The 17,020-nt window shown below is 40.3% G+C and overlaps 1 protein-coding gene across 1 annotated transcript in view; it reads right to left on the reverse strand.

Annotated features, from left to right (window-relative positions):
* STARD13 (StAR-related lipid transfer (START) domain containing 13) overlaps positions 1-17,020 on the reverse strand; it is a 583,251-nt gene that overhangs the window by 548,052 nt on the left and 18,179 nt on the right. The window lies entirely within an intron of this gene.

The following is a 17,020-nucleotide window of genomic DNA, read 5'->3' on the forward strand; positions in this document are numbered from 1 at the left end:
CAATGCTGCAAATCCATAACAAGAGTGAGATGATGAAGAGCTGGAGAGTAACAGGAGGAGGTCGCTTAAGTTCGAATGGTCTGAAAGGCCTCTCTGAAGAAGAATTAGGGTGGAATTCAGTCATGAGAATACTTTTACCAAGGCCATGTGGGGCTGAGGGAGGAGCAGATCCCAGGCCTTGAGCATCTGCTATCTGCCAGGGCTGTCTAGGAGACGGATGATTCAAAGTTACACAAGAACAGCTGTGGTCTTTGCCCTTGAGAAGTTTATTGTCTGCAGGAAAATAAAGTCCTGCCTCCAAGGAAGTCCTGATTGGTTGAGAAAATAGATATGTAAGTCATTGTAATATAGAAAAATTCTCCTAGTAGGTACCACCATGGAAGCAGAAAGAAGGGAATGATCCAGTCTCCCTGGTGTTAAATTAGGTTTAGCCCAAAGCTGCCTCCTTACATATTTGAAGTTCAGATTAATGGTTTCTCTGTATGTAGTGAACTGTAACCTAACTGGATGTGTAAACAGACTGTCACTTACTCCTGGGCCAGTCACCAACTTTTGGCCCAAAGGCAGCCAACTGTTCAAAATGCGTTCAAATAAGGCAAAAGCCAAACTATAATCAATCCAGCTGTTCTGTACCTCACTTTCGTTTTCTGTACATCACTTTCCTTTTTCTGTTCATAAATCCTTTCCAACCACATGGCCACATGGAGTCTCTCTGAATCTGTTAGTTGGGGGGTGGTGGGGACTACCTGATTCATGAATCATTCTTTGCCCAATGAAACTTTGTTAAATTGTACTTGTCAACAGGTTTTTCTCTTGACATTGGGTAGAGCAATGGGTGAGAGGAGACCTTCTAGGGGAATTTGCCTGGGGGTGGTGGGTCACATTGCTGGCTTCGTAAAGCAAGTGTACAATCTACCATGAGTTGCTGTTTTCGGTCATAGAGAAAGATATTCTCCTTGTGCTTCTGCCTAGTTTTCCCTTAACAGGCCCACAAGGGTGTCAGTGATTTATATGTCTTAGGCACCATTTCCCACTGTGATCTCTACACAGCAGGTTGCGGTGTGCCCAGAACTTCTGCAAGTTGCCCATATCTGCAAGCTGCCCATATCTTTGTCCTTAAACCAAAATCCTTTCTTGAAAATGAATGAGCTTTCCCTAAACCCTGTAATTAGAATACAAATTCTATATTCAAATAGCTTATAATTAAAATATAAATAACTTCCAATAGGCCATATAAATGAGGGTGTTAATGTATTATGAATCAGCTAAGGAAAATAGCAAGGACTGCAGTTTCTTCCCTCTTCAGTCTCCTTCCAGCCTGGAGTTCCATTCAGTGAGTGTTTCACTGAAAACATACCACCCGCTTCCTTCCCTCACTAAGCACAGGAGACCCAGAGCCCCTGCCATTTAATCATGGATTTGGCAGATGGTTTTATTTATCAAATAAATCTCATTCTATCAATTACTTGTGAGACTTTTCAGACAGGAGATCCTTCAGTTCCATGCAGGCTTGTAAATGTCCCTGCTCAGAAATACAATTTGAGGAAAGTTCTTAAGGCACCAAGAGGAAGTGAGTACATGAGAATCTCCTGGTTGGGACTGATCCCAATCTCAGATCAAGGAGTGAAGGGAGGGAAAAACACTGCTAGTAAATGGAGAATAGGAATTGTTTTTTTTTACTCCTTTTCTAATATAAGGGAAGCAGGGAGGGATCTCTTGGCCTCCCTGAGGTTCAAAGGTCACTGACATGAGGCACACGAATAGGAGAAAAGGCATACACATTTATTTAATGTGTATACACGGGAATCTTTAGAATGAAGACCCAAAGACACAGGGGGAATTGTTCATTTTTAGGCTTAGGTTCAACAAAGTATGCAGAGCCATGTAGAAATAGGATTAGACACAAAGGGTATGATCTAATGATGATAGACTGAGTGGGGAAACCCAGCAAGGCCTGTGTGTCTAGATCCTGCTTGGCCTCTATGAGCACACATTCCTTCCTTCCGAGTATGGGGGCAGGACTCTCTAGCAATAGAGTTCTTATGGCCTACAGTCAAACAACGTAAGTCAGGTAATTTCTTTTCTTTTTCTTAAACAGAGACAGAGTCTCACCATGTTGTCCATGCTGCTTTCAAACTCCTGAGCTCAAATGATCCTCCCACCTTTGCCTCCCAAAGTGTGAGTGTGAGCCACCACACACAGCCCAGGTAATTTCTTTATGGCCAGTTTTTACACAGAAAGGTGGAAGGAAACTTAGAGTCATATTTTAGGTTTTATGGCTAGCTTTGGGAATGAGGGTTTCTATGACCCACCTTGGGGAAGAGTGATTCTAGTTTCTATGGCTAGCTTTGGGAAAGAATGGGATTGAGAGACAGGAGGGCAGAAGGTCAGAGAAAAAGTTTTGCTTCTGAGACTACTTCTGAGGTCTTCATTTTGGGGTATTGTTTTCTGAGCCCCAACAAGCCTATATTTTATTGAGTGTCTGCTGTACTCCTGGAACCATGCTGGATGGCTGTTTTCTCACATTTAATTTTCAGAAGAAGCCTGTGATATAGTGATGATTATTCTCATTTGTTCGATATCAGGAAACTGAATTCCGGAAAATCGAGCAGCTGGATCGTGCAACTTTTGGTAGCAAAAATTTTGGTCTGCCCTGTCCCATACAAACCACTGGAATAGAAATGAACAGGATTGTGATATTTTTGTCATGCTAATGTAAAAAGAAAAAAGAAATACTGACTCAGTGTTAATTTTAAGCTATAACTATTGCATAACAATGATAGATACAACTATTATCTACCAATGGCTCATTCTACACTCTAGGCTCTTTGAAAATAGTATTTGTCTTTTTCATCTTTGTGCCTTCCCTTCTTTTCTTTCCCATCACCCTACTGAAAAACGTTGTATTGATACAGGGTACTGGCAAGAGGGTAGTTGGATGAATGACTAAATTAATGGATTGATACGGGTGATTGACACAATCTTTTCTGACGTTTACCTAGGAGAGAAGGATAACAGTCCAGAGGGTAAAGCTTGGGAGGTGGGGAATGTGAATAAATTGAGCTCAAAAAATAAACACCTGGATTGAACAAATGCTGAAGTGAGGGAGGTGTGATTAGCAATGCAGAGAAAAGGCTGCATTCAGCAGCCAATTTAAGAAAGATGATTGAGAAGTTCTGTGACAGAGAGAATTTGAGCGAAAGTCGGTGGGCCTGGAGCAAAGCTCCGGCCAGGGAGAGGAGTCTGTGGCAGGAACAGGGGATGGCTGCGGGTCTGCGGGTCAGGTCACTCAAAAGGATCAGGTACTTCCTGTGCTCCAGGCCCCCTGCAGAAACTTGTCTCTTCTTGAACCCTTGCAAACATTCCAAGGGGTGACTCCCAGCAGCCCCATTTACAAGTTAATCAGCTGAAGCTTACAAGATCCAGCTGCTCGATTTTCTGGAATTCAGTTTCCTGATCTCAAACGTCCAAGAGCCCTTAAATAACCTGCCCTGATTCACCCAGCCAGTAAGTGGCGCAGATGGGATTTAGCAACATCTGGCTGACTCCAGCGTCTCCTGCTCTGTCTACCACCCTGTGTTTCCTCAAAGGCCGGATGACAGTGGGAGCTGTGAGATCCCCAGATACTGCAGAGGAATGCTGGGAATATTTAAAAAAAAAAAAACAAAAAAAAACAAAAAAAAACCTCCCTACTTGCTTCAGAACAAATAAAGCTGAGATCAAGGAAGCCAGGTTTGGACTGAGGCAAGAGGTCAGGGTGAACTCACACTCAAGGACAGAGTTATTGCACAACAAATATTTATTAAGCAATCACCCTGCACTGAAGGCCTGTGAGAGACGGATCACTGCTTCCAGCTGCTCGGCAAAGGAGAGCCATACAGCTTTCTCACAAATACACATGCTTGTATAACACAAAATGCATTGCTGTACCTTGAGATTCTCTTAATACCAGTGAAATGAGTTGGGTACTTTACATAGTGCGTACACACACACACACACACACACACACACACACACAGATGGAGGAGGACTTTTAGAAAGAGCTTGACTGTCTTCTCTGGGTCCTCCTGCGGAAATCTTCAGCAGTCCCTGATGCCGAAAAGAACATTGCCCATTTGCCTGTTTTGCTTCCATAAGGGAAATGTCCTGCCCACCACGCCTTCAAGAGGAATGACCTTCAGGCCTTGTCTTTGGTTCCATTTGACCCTGTCCTCGTCACAGCCAGCTGGACTAGGGGTGGGCACTCAGCACCAGCAGCCAAGGCAACAGCTGGCTGGAGACTCATAGTGTGCCCCAGAATAAAGTCAGGGCTGAGTCAACCAGACTCTATCTTGGGAATGTGAATTGAGAAATACAGACTTGAGATCAGTTTGTTCATGAGATACAATAAAGGAAATTAGCTTTGGAGAAAGTTCTTTGTCAGGAACTCTCCTGTTGCACACCCGGTTCAGTTTGGTTTTGCAGGTCAGCATACTTTCAGCTGGTGAAGGGGTGCCAGTATGCCATGGAGCAGGCATCCTCTCTTCCCCCGGCACCTCTCTCACCTGATCTAAGCGGCTGGTGAGCAGCTCACACTGCACACTTCTTACACTTCCCCAACAACTCTCCTAACTCAGACTATTGTCTTGCATCAGTGAACCCTCCATGCCCTCCTTGCTTCCCCCAGGAGATTTTAGACATCTGATGAGAGAGGCTGGATGAGATGGGCTACGCTTCAAAACTCCAGTTTGAACACCTTTTAGCAAGGGCTGCAGTTAGGAGATATCTGGCTGCTCCTCCAGGTTCTCCTTAAAAAAATTGAGGACTCTTCCTGCTTGTTAGCTTCAGTTTTGAGGATTTAACTAAAATTATGAAACAGCAGGGAAATTCCCAATTGGCAACCTTTTACAAAAGGATGGGAGCTGAACCTGCACAATCGAGAAGCTTTAAGGACAAGAATGGACCACCCATGTGCAAAACAAGGCAGTGTGGGAGAGTCAGAGAGGGTTAAAAGTATGAGATCCAGAGGCCCACAGTACTGGATTCAGGCCTGGTCTGGCCATTTCTTGGGTGTGTGACTTGGGACAACATTAACATCTTTCTAGCCTAATTTCTTCATCTGTAAAATGGAGAAAATAATAGTTCATTCAGATAATTATTACAAAGTTAGTCCAAGTAAGCAAAAGCTACCTACAACAGGAAGAGCCCTGGCCCTTGTGGGTGACTTCACATAGGCAGAGATGTGAATGGTGCCTGATCCCCGAATGCCAGGAAAATGAGTTGGGTACTTTGCACAGTGCACACACGGAGGCACACAACACTCACATACACATACAGAGATGACAGAAGTTTGGAAAGAGCTTGTTGGTAGAGAGGAGACAGAGAAAAACAGATTATCATGAGAGGCAGAGAGAGTTGAAGAGGTGTCATGGGGCCATGAAAGAGGGAGGGAGGTCAGTTCCTAGAGCTGACAGCTTTCTACTTCCAGCTGTTCTTCCACTCCAAGCCTATAATTGACTAAACAAAACAAAAACCCACTAGCAACTACTTGTGGGTGAGTCTCTGTTCCAAAAAAGCATAACTAAACCAAAGAGCAATCTCCTGAAATGCTCCGCTCCCTCCCCTGGGAGTCTCTCTGGACAGATCTTAAATACGGGCTTTTCTAGGAATAATGACACTCAAATGTTGAGATGGCTCCAATATAACAATATGCATGTGATAGAGTTGCATCTGCATCATTAGAGCACAAAACTTTCAAGTCAGAAATAGTAAGTTAAAACACATGGAAATTTTCTTTCTGGGCAGAATCTTGCCGTGGCTTTATTACAAATACTTTGGTAGTAGTTCTCTGTGGTAGATTGCTTCCAAAGATGGATGCAAGAGTCTCTTGCAACGTGACCTTGCCATTCCTCCCACTAAGAGGGGGAGTCTCTTTCCCTTCCCCTTGACCTTTGGCTGGCATTGTGACTTAAATTGACTGATAGGATGTGGCAGAAGTGAAGGTGGGCGATCTACAAGCTTCCATTACAAGATGTCTTGCAGCATTCATTTTGGCCCTCCTGCAGGCCCTGAGACCTCCATGTACAAAGGCCTCACTTAGCCTTCTTGAGGACTCGAAACCACAGGCAGAGATAGGCCTCACTAACAGCCAGCACCAGCTGTCATCAGTGAGGCCATCTTAGACAATTCACAGACAGCCAAGCTATCAGATGATGTGTCTATAGGTGGATTCACCCAGCTGAGCTCAGCTCGAGTCACTTGCCTACAGAATTGTGAGTAAATAGTGTCTTCAAGCCACTAAAGTGAGGGGTGTTCTGTTACACAGAAACAGATCATGGACTCAAGGATGTACCACTTTCCTCATTGTAAGCAGGTGCTCTTTTAACTACGGAGTAGGAAAGAGGGCAGCACATTCACAAAACCAACCCATAGTAGAATTTGGGCAGCCAAAGTCTAAAGGAATTATTGTGTTAGGAACTTATCATTAAAAAAATTATTGTTTAGCCATGTGAACAGCAAGAGTTGGCCCCCAGTTCCATCTCTTAAAGATAGAAGCAAGTGGCTTTAGAGTGGGGTGGCAGAACTTGCTCTTGGGGCTGTTTGCTTTGTGCGAAAGCTTGCCCACAGGAATGCCCATGGGGGTCAACTTCTCCTTAAGCCAGGGTGTCACTTAGGATGGATCTTATTTGCATGTATCAGCAGCAACATCACCAAGGGAATTTCCCTTTTCTTTCCCTTCTGCCAACTATTGCAACTAATTGAGAATTCTGTGACATTTTAGCCGGAGAATATGACCCAGAAAACACATCTGAGTAATAAGGGACACAGGCTGTTGTCACAGAGATGGTGATGTTTTTAACATGGACAAAAAGCTTATCAAAGCAAATGCAAAATCAGTTAATCCAGTTAAGTCCAATTTCTAGAGTAAAGCCTGTGATGGCTGCACATACTCAGAGAGCGTGTCCCAGGTGCGTGCTTTTGACTGTCAAATAGGTTCCATTCTTTTTCATTAAATAATTACACTGGACTAGAACTAGTCGTTACCCAACTCATTTTCCTTTTTGGCCAAGGAAAATAATCTCCATGGTATTCATATAAGATCTTAAAACGCGACATGGTAAAATAAATACCCTGTTGCTCTTTTTGTTTGTTTGAACCTTTCTATCGGTCCCCTAAAAGGGAAAAACATTCTGCCTCAGGATATACACAGGTAAGTGGGGGAGAGGACACTAAGCACTCATGGGTTCAGTATAAGGGAATCCAAGGACTCTGGGAAGTTCTGCGAATTCCCACACATCATGGCTGTGGGCTTCTCAGCACTTGCCTAGGTTCTATTAGACCCCAGCAATAGGAAAAGTGAGGCATGGTGTCTCTGGGGATGAAGCTGTTCTTGGCTAATTTATGATGTCACACAGAGGATTTTGCTTTGCCATAGGGATGAGACATAGGCATCAAAGTCATCATTTTGCAGCTTTGAAATCACACACAAGTTTATTTTTAAATGAAATTTAGGTCAACTGTAACTATTCTAAAACTCTGGCCAAAGGGTGGGAGGAGAGTGTTAAGATATTACATTCTTGCAAAATTCAAATCAATGAAATGTTACGTGCAAATTCTTTTAAAAAGTGAAAGGTGTCGTATAATACAATATTTTATTTACTTGCTAGCTTTTAAATAAATCTTTTTGAAAGAGTATATAAGAAATTTAAAAACTCATTGGTACAAAAATTAATGATAACATTACTTCATACACAGTGGGTTCTCCTTTTGTACCTAACAATTACATAGAGAAGTATGCAGCCCACCTAAAATATAAAATAAAAAATAGAAAAGAAAATGTTCCTTTGAGGAAGTCTTCCACCAGTTCCAAAAATTAACTTAAAATGTATCTGCATTTTCCTAACGTTGGACTAGTTCCTCCTTAACTTTGATGTCTACAGTTTAAAAGGGCCCTGCCTGTAGCTGCCTTAGAAGGGTTTGATGGCATGTCAAAGGATTTGATCTCCTTGGAAGAAAGGTAGAATCATACAGAAATTCAAAATATGTTTTTCTTTACATCCACATCCCATGGGACTCCAAAAAATTTTATCTCCCAAAACATTTATCTCAACCATACTAGTAATTTCTATAATTCATTGTAGAAAAATTATGTATTTAATATTTAGGGCTAAGAAACAGCTTTCACTGTGCCCTTTTCCCAGCTGCACACTGTCCTGGATGACTGTCTGGTAGTTCAGATCAACAGAGGTCATTCAGCAGCCCCTTCCCCTCCCTGCCTCCTCCCTATCTCAAATAAAGTATTTAAACTGATTCATGTAGTTTGGCTCCATAAATTGATCAAATTCTTCAAATACTCACCTAAACCCTATTTTCTTAATACTAACAATGACAGTCCCATTAGTTTGAAACTATCTTGAAGGACTTTAAGCAAAGAGTTTGACATATCTAGGTTGTTGAATCCCTGTTCATAATGTGATTATGTATTCAAGACACAGTAAGTGGGAAAGATCTAGCAAAGGTTTTGGTCCCATTGAATTCTGCCTTAGTGTTTGGCAGAATAGGTTCTAAAAACTTTTTCTGATATATGTGGAAAATAAGTTGACGCTTCTCTTTATTATTTTCATTCCTCAGTATTTACATTGTAGTGTATAAATATACAATCAATATATAATCAAATAATATACAATTAAATAATCAGGTATTCAGTGAATGAATATACTCATTTTTAATATAGTCTCATCTCCTATAGGACAATGATACGTGCTCTGTTCTAGGATATGGGAGACTTAAGGTCTGCTTCTATGTGCTGTGCATCCTTGGAGAAATGAAATAAAAGCATATTTATAAGCTGAGTTTTATTTTAATCTTTCCAACAGCCTCATGACAAACAAGTACTTCATAAACACTAAAAAGGCATATTATATTAAATGTCTCTAACAAAATTCACAAGATGACATTATGGAAAGTAACTAAGGAAGGTAAGAGGTAGACAATATGATCTCTAATTTCCAGTGTGGAAACTGAGTCTCAGAGAAATTAATTGACTTGCTGAGGCTCACTAGCTGGATGAGCAGAGGCTTGGAATCCATGTCCCTCAGACTCTGCAGTCCAAGCTCTTATCTACTACTTTGGGTTCTAGTACAGTGGTTTCAGCAGGTCTGGGGTCAAATCGTAGCTCTGCCACTTACCAGCTATGCAGACTGAGTAAGTTACTTTACTTTTTTTCATGTTTGGAATACAGGAATACTGCTATTTAGTCCTGAATATTGGAAGGATGAAATGTGGCATAATATGGAAAGGATTCCCATGTAGTAGTTTCTAAGTCAATGTTAGCTCCTTAATTTTCCTCCTTGCCTAGGCCTCAGTTTCCTTCTCTGTGTATTAAGGAGGTCCTTGGGGCTTTTGAAATATCAAAGAACAGCTGGTTCAATCTTGTCAATTTATAATTTAAGAGAGAAGTGGCTTGCCCCAAATCACAGCTAGTTACCAAGGAGTTTACGTTGTCTTAGCAATAGTTTTTATGATGCTCTTTTTTTCTTTTTTTTTTTCTTTTTTTTCTTTTTTTGAGATGGAGTTTCACTCTTGTTGCCCAGGCTGGAGTACAATGGTGCGATCTTGGCTCACCGCAACCTCCACCTCCCAGGTTCAAGCAATTCTCCTGCCTCAGCCTTCCTCAGTAGCTAGGATTACAAGCATGCACCACCATTCCTGGCTAATTTTGTATTTTTTTTTTTAGTAGAGATGGGGTTTCTCCATATTGGTCAGGCTGGTCTCGAACTCCCAACCTCAGGTGATCACCTGCCTCCCAAAGTGCTAGGATTACAGGCGTGAGCCTCCGCGCCCGGCCTATGATGCTCTTAAAATGAGACTTGGACCTAATTTGAACAAATTATCTAGGATCCTGATACTCTAAGTCCAGATAATTAGCAAAATTGTAGTTACTGTATTTTGTTTGTTTGGGGGTTTGGCCGAGGTTAACTAACACACATTTATTGCATATTTACTGGTAGGTGAAAGGCCCTTCATAGTTGTTTCCTCAGTCTGAAATGCACTTCTCGCGACTTTTCTTGGCTTTCTGTTTCTCATTTTTCAGGTCTAAGCTCAAATATGATCTTTTTGAGAGGCCTTCTCTGCTAGTCTTAATCACCTTCTACCTCCGACCTTCCCCAGTTACTTTCCATAACGTCATCTTGTGTATTTCATTAGAGACACTTAATGTAATATGCCTTTTTAGTGTTTATAATTTACTTGTTTGTCATTTCTCTGGCTACACCGAATATAAACATCATAAAGGGATCTTGTCAGCATGTTTTCATTGTAATACCTCCTGCCCTAAGCCAGAGCATGTCACATGATAGGTTCAAAATAAATATTGGTTTAATGACTATCTCCATCCATTACCTTTCTTCAAAACACTTGATGTCAAAACACTTTAAAATAGAGCTGAGGGCTTGGTAATTTAACTTTTGAATTAAAAAAAAAAAAAAAAATTGACCTTGGTAGTTAGGGTAAAGAGGTAACAAAATCTTTTTCTCAGGCAAATAGAAAGCCAGCACATTCCACCGCCGTGAGTGACTCTGACTTTAAAGACAGTTGGAAGCAATAAAAATAAAATCAAAACCAGCCCAATTAATAAAAATTAAAAGTTAATAGTCATTGTAAGTATAGTTTGTCTAAAGTTTTATTCTTAGTATTTGTCGTACCTTCTAAACATTTGGCCAGGGAAATTTCATATTCCCTTCTTTTCCTGGCTCACAGGAATTACTCTCAGCCACTTGAGCACCAAATCCAGACACTCACACAAAACTGCAGCCTCAACTGCTTCTGACTGGGGATGAAGGGTGACAAACACTTTTTTATTTGGCGGTAGAGCCTATTTGGTCCCACACCGGAATGTGACATGACTCCAGTTTTTAAAACATTACTTTTTAAGGTCACATGCCTTTTGGCCCTTTAACTTAGAGGGATCTGAGAATTGAATTCTTAAACTTTACTCAAAGAGGAACTTGTGTAAAAGTCAAATTCAGTAATTGGTCCCGGAGGGATAAAACAGAAGCAGTACCACAGATGAAGGTGTGCATGCTATGATTTGAATGTGTGTGTCCCTCCAAAATTAATATGTTGAAACTTAACTCCCAAAGAGATGATGTTAATAAGTGGGCCTATTGGGAGGTGATTACGCCGCAAGGGCTCTGCCCTTGTGAATGCAGGAAGTCCTCTTATAAAAAGCTTAGTGTGAGCTCCAGAGCCCCCTTTCTGCCTTTCCACCATGTGGGGACACAGCGTCAATCCCCTCTGGGGGAAGCCCTTCTTAAAAGCAGAGAGTGGCCCTCACCAGGCACTGATCTTACTGGCACCTTGATCTTGGAATTCCTGGCCTCGAGAACTGTGAAAAATAAATTTCTGTTGTTTCTAAATGACCCAGTCTTGGGTGGTTTGTTACAGCAACACTCATGGACTAAGACAAGGTGGATAATATCAAGGATAATTCTGAGCTTGTTCATGTCCAAAAACATTGGCTTTTATCACAAAGCTTTACTAAGCAACTTCCTTATTGTGTTTTAAAAAGTTAGGAGCGTAGCAAGAAACATAGTATTTTAGATCTGAGATCTGTTCTTCTTAATAAAAAATTGTGATTTTAAAAAATTAACTACTTTTGATTCCCACAGGTGTCTCACAGTTATTGTCTCGAATTATTCCCCGACCCACTTTCATTAATGTAATCTCTATCAAATTCCGAGACATGTGCTTTGCAAAAATTGAGAGGCAGATCCTAAAATTCACAGGGAAATTCAAGTGATACAGAATAGCCAAAATACTCTTGAGGAAGACGAATGAAGTTACAAGACTCAAACTTCCCTATTCTCAAACTTATTATATAAACTTGCAGTAATCAAACAGTGTGGTAGTGGCAGTACGGATAGACATATAGACTAATGGAATAGGACTCAGATCCAAAAATAAACCCATACCTCTATGGTCAATTGATTTTTGACAAGAATGCCAACGCCATTCAATGAGGGAAAGAATAGCCTTTTCAACAAATGATGCTGAGACAACTGAATATCCATTTGCAGAAGAATGAAGTCGGAAAACTAGTTTATATTATATACAAACATTAACTCGAAATGGACCAAATACCTAAATGTAGGAAATAAAATTATAACGCTCTTAGAACAAAATATAGAGGAATAAATCTTTGTGGCCAATGAGGCACTAGTTTCTTAGATATGACACCAAAAGTACAAGCAGCAAAACAGAAAAAAGGATCAATTGGACTTTATGAAAATTAAAAGTTTTGTGCTGCAGAGGACACTATCAAGAAAGTGAAAAGATAAACCACAAAATTGAGGAAGATATTTGTAAGTCACTTATCTGATAAGGGATTAACATCCAGAATATGCAAATAACTCTTACAACTCTACAATAAAGGGACAAATAACCCAGTTTTTAAAAATGAGCAAATGATTTAAATAGACATCTCCCTAAATAACATACACAAATGGCCACCCCACACATGAAAAGATTTCCGACAGCATTAATCATTAAGGAAATGCAAATCAAAACTACAATGAGATACCACATCACAGCAACTAGAATGGTTATCATAAAAAAGACAGACAATAACGAGCGTTAGTGAACATGAGGAAAAATGGAATCCTCATACATCGCTAGTGAGAATGTAAAATGGTGCTGCCGCTTTGGGGAAAGTTCCTCAAAAAGTTAAACAAAGTTACCATAGGACCCAGCAATTCCATTCCTAAGTATGTACACAAGACAAATGAAAACATGTGCCTGTATGTTTATAATAACCCAAAGAGTAAACAACCCAATATCCATCATCTGATGAATTGACAAGTAGAATAAAAGTATTACTCAAACATAAAAAAGCATGAAGTACTGATACATGCTACTACATGGATGAAAGTTGAAAATATTATGCTCTGTGAAGAAGCCAAACACAAAAGGGTACATACTGTATGATTTCATTGATATGAAATGTGAAAAACAGGCAAGTCTATAGAGACAGAAAGTAGATTAGTGGTTGCCAGGGCCTGGGGAAGGGGAGAATGGGGGCTGACTGCTAATGGGGGCTGGCATCTTCTTGGGGATAATGAAAATGCTCTGGCCGGGCGCAGTGGCTCACACCTGTAATCCCACTTTGGGAGGCTGAGATGGGAGGATCATGAGGTCAGGAGATTGAGACCATCCTGGCTAACACGGTGAAACCCTGTCTCTACTAAAAACACACACACAAAAAAATAGCCAGGCATGGTGGTGGGCACCTGTAGTCCCAGCTACTTGGGAGGCTGAGGCAGGAGAATGGCGTGAACCTGGGAGGCGGAGCTTGCAGTGAGCCGAGATTATGCCACTGCACTCCAGCCTGGGCAACAGAGCGAGACTCCATCTCAAAATAAATAAATAAATAAATAAATAAATAAATAAATAAAATAAATAGAAAAAGAAATGCTCTGGAATTTGTTAGTGGTGGTGATTTAACAATGTTGGGAATATACTGAAACTACTGAATTGTACACTTTTTTAAAAGAGTGAATTTTATATAATGTGAATCACATCTCAAAAACTCAAATGGAGTATGATAAAGAGTGTTAAAATATAATCTATTAAAAAGTAAAACAGGTACATTTCTGTGAACTCTTCTGCCATGGCGCAGAAGCTGTTAGGCTAATTCATGATTTTACCTTGGTTAGTCAGATATGGAAAGGTTTGAAAATACTTCTATCTGATTTTCTCACAGCACTGGGTCTTCTGTAGCTGACTGAATGGAAGGAGGCTTTGATAGAAAGAATAATACTCCAGCCTCAGACTTAGCTGCTTCTTGTCTCTCCAGTGCCTGGCCCCGTGGCCCTTGACAGGCTGCACCTCATGATGTGACTCATTTCTCTCTTTTGAGTCTGCTTGTCCCATCCTTCATCCCTGGAGGTGTGCTAAGAACTAGATACACAAAATAACTGCATGGCATTTTATAAATCTGAATGCTTTAGAAATACAAGCTAAGAATCCTTCTTTCTTTTAATTGACTTTAATGGGACAAGCAGACCTAATGCCTAATGTCTTTCTAAATTCAGAAGTAATTATTAGTGAGAGGTTAACTCTAATGTAAATGTTACTCTTTAGTGGATGGGCATAAACAACAATAATAAACTTTTCTTTTGAATTGCATGGACTAAAATTCTGGCTAAATATTATGCAACTGAAATGAGAGCTGAGACAATGAATAGTTCCTTCAGAGGAAAAATATAATTATTGCCAAGAATTGATGGTATTTTTCTATGACCAGCTCCAATACATCAATCCAGGAGGCCAATGTACTACAATCAAAATTTAATGACAGGCAAGTTCATAAAAAATGGTGACTTTGTGGATCACGGTGATGCTCTCAAATTAATGCATTCTTAGTTTTAGTCTCTCCCCTCCCAGTCCATTCCAGTCCTAATCTCTCCAGGTATGAGTGATCACTCCCTCATTTAATTCCCTTTGTATATATTTTTTATTGAACCGGAGACACTTTATTTCACCTATTTATGATAATTTTTGTTCCTTAGTACTAAATGTAAGCCCTTTGGAAAACAGAGGCTGTGTCTTTTCCATCTTTGACTCCGAAGAATTCTATATAGTAACGGGAACATAGTAGATATTTAATAAATGCATCAGTGAATGAATTCACAAATGCAAATTGTTGGCAAAGTTTTATATGAGCACAGGATAGCAACAGCCAGAAGGACGTTCTGGAATTGGTTCCCAGAACTGTTGCTGTCATTGCAGGTTTGAAATCCTCGGGGAAATACTGCAGCTCACCCCAGAGAAACTTGCAAGAATACGCTTGAAAATGGGAAACATATTAGAAGCAGAGGTTCTTAGTGGCAAAGAATTTAAGTAAGCTAACAATGCCACAACTCTGGTCCACACCAGCCACATGCCTTTGCACCTGCTGTCCTCCCCACCTTTCTACTTAAGTGGGCAACAGCTCCCCTGCTCCTTATCCCACTTTCTGGCTTCATTTTTCTCCATAACAATTATCACTATGTATTCTAATGATTTCTTAAATTTATTATTACCTGTCTCCCTCCTACCTCAACAGAATCTACACTCTGATTTGATATAGTCTGGTTTTCTCTGCTCTATACACAGTGCTAGAAATATTCATTGGACATAGTAGCTTCTCAATAAATATTTATGGATGGAAGAAAGAGAAAGGGGGTAGAAGGGAGGAGGGAAAGAAGATGGAATGGAAAAAGAATGAAAGGAAAGAAAGGGAAGATCAATCTAAGAAATATCTAAAGGACTTGAAAGCTTTTTACAATGTTTAATATATTCAGGTAAGCTTCTGGTTCACAGATTTAATTTTTTGTTTGCCTTACGAATATTGTAAAAAATTAAAAATCTGGACACTTCTCATAAAAATTGATTCTCCCAATCAACGCTGGTTAAACTAGGTCTAGCTCTCATTCCTCATTGGTCATGTAGACATTAGTGGCAGCTTTAGTAGGGACATAGGTCAGAGTGACCTAACTTGCCAGATAATCTTAAACCACAAATGGAAATTGGGATCATTCCTGGACTTTCTGACTTGCCAGGAGAATCTTATTATGGATATGTAACACAGGAAGTCCTCAGAATAATTTCTATGGAAACTCATATTCCCAAGGGGGTGAACTTCTAATGAGAAGAGAATCCTCAGATCCTTAAATCCTGGTTCATCTAAACCAGACATCCCTGGAACTTACCTGCAAGGGACAATTGTGGCTGGACAAAGTTTTTCCTGATCCCGCTTCCCCAGGTACTGTCTGTAGAGTACCCTGAATCCTGCAGCTCTTGAAAGGCTCTTGAGCGTACAGATGGTAGAACATGTCCACCACTGGAGTGATAGAATCACAAAGCCTATGTGCTCTCACATGTTCTTTAAATGGGATTCCACCGTTTGTCCCCCCACACCTGATTCATTCAGCAAATACTTATTGAGCATCTAGTAAGTGGCAGGCCCTGTTCTGGGCACTGTGTATTCAGTGTTGAAGGAGTCAACAGGATCCCTGTCCTTACAGACCTTACAAAATCATTAGGGAACACTGGAAGCACAGGAGGTATTACAGGCAGCAGAGGACTTAACTTAGTCTGGTCTCTGAAACTGCAGATTTAAAGTTCAAAGTGTAGAAAATATGCAAGCATACTAAGCTTTTTCCTGAACTTGGGGACATGTTTGGGATGAACTATAGAGAAATAGATGTAGTTCTTTAACTTACTCTTATAACATAGGTGTATAAACTTCCTTTAGCATCATTAACATCCTTCGAAATGTTTAGATGTAACTATCCAAAGGCCATCTTGCCTCCTCACTTTATAAGGCAGTGAGTAGTTGCATTTACTCTTCTACATAAACTCAATCAATATGAAGGCTTTTTTCAACCTACCCATTCATACTGCTACTTACACTAGTAAATCTACCATTACTTCTGATGATTATGGGTGTTTTTCTATAAAGTAGATTTTCTATTTTATGGTGTATAGTGTATTTTTTGACTGTGGCAAAATATACATTACATAAAATACCCTATTTTAACTATTTTTAAGTGTACAGTTTAGTGGCTTTAAGTACACTTGCATTGTTGTGCAACCAGCACCATCAGCCATCTCCAGAACTTTTTCATGATCCCAAACTGTACCTGTTAAATAATACTTCCCCATGCCCCTTCCTCCAATCCCTGGTAACTACCATACTACTTCCTGTCTCTCTAAACTGGATGACTCTAGGTACCTCGTTTAAGTGGAATCCTACAAATTTGGTCCTATTGTGTCTGGCTTATTTCACTTAGCATAATGTCCTCGAGGTTCAGCCATGTTGTAGCATTTGTCAGAATTTTCTTCCTCTTGAAGGCTGAAGAGCATTCCATTGTATGTAGATACCACAATTTGTTTATCCATTCATCCACTGATAGACACTTGAGTTGCTTACACATTTTTGCTATTGTGAATAATGCTGCCATGAACACGGGTGGGTACAAATATGATTGTTTTGTTTATG

This window comes from Mandrillus leucophaeus, unplaced genomic scaffold (assembly GCF_000951045.1).
Source record: "Mandrillus leucophaeus isolate KB7577 unplaced genomic scaffold, Mleu.le_1.0 Scaffold549, whole genome shotgun sequence".
Taxonomy (NCBI): Eukaryota; Metazoa; Chordata; class Mammalia; order Primates; family Cercopithecidae; genus Mandrillus; species Mandrillus leucophaeus.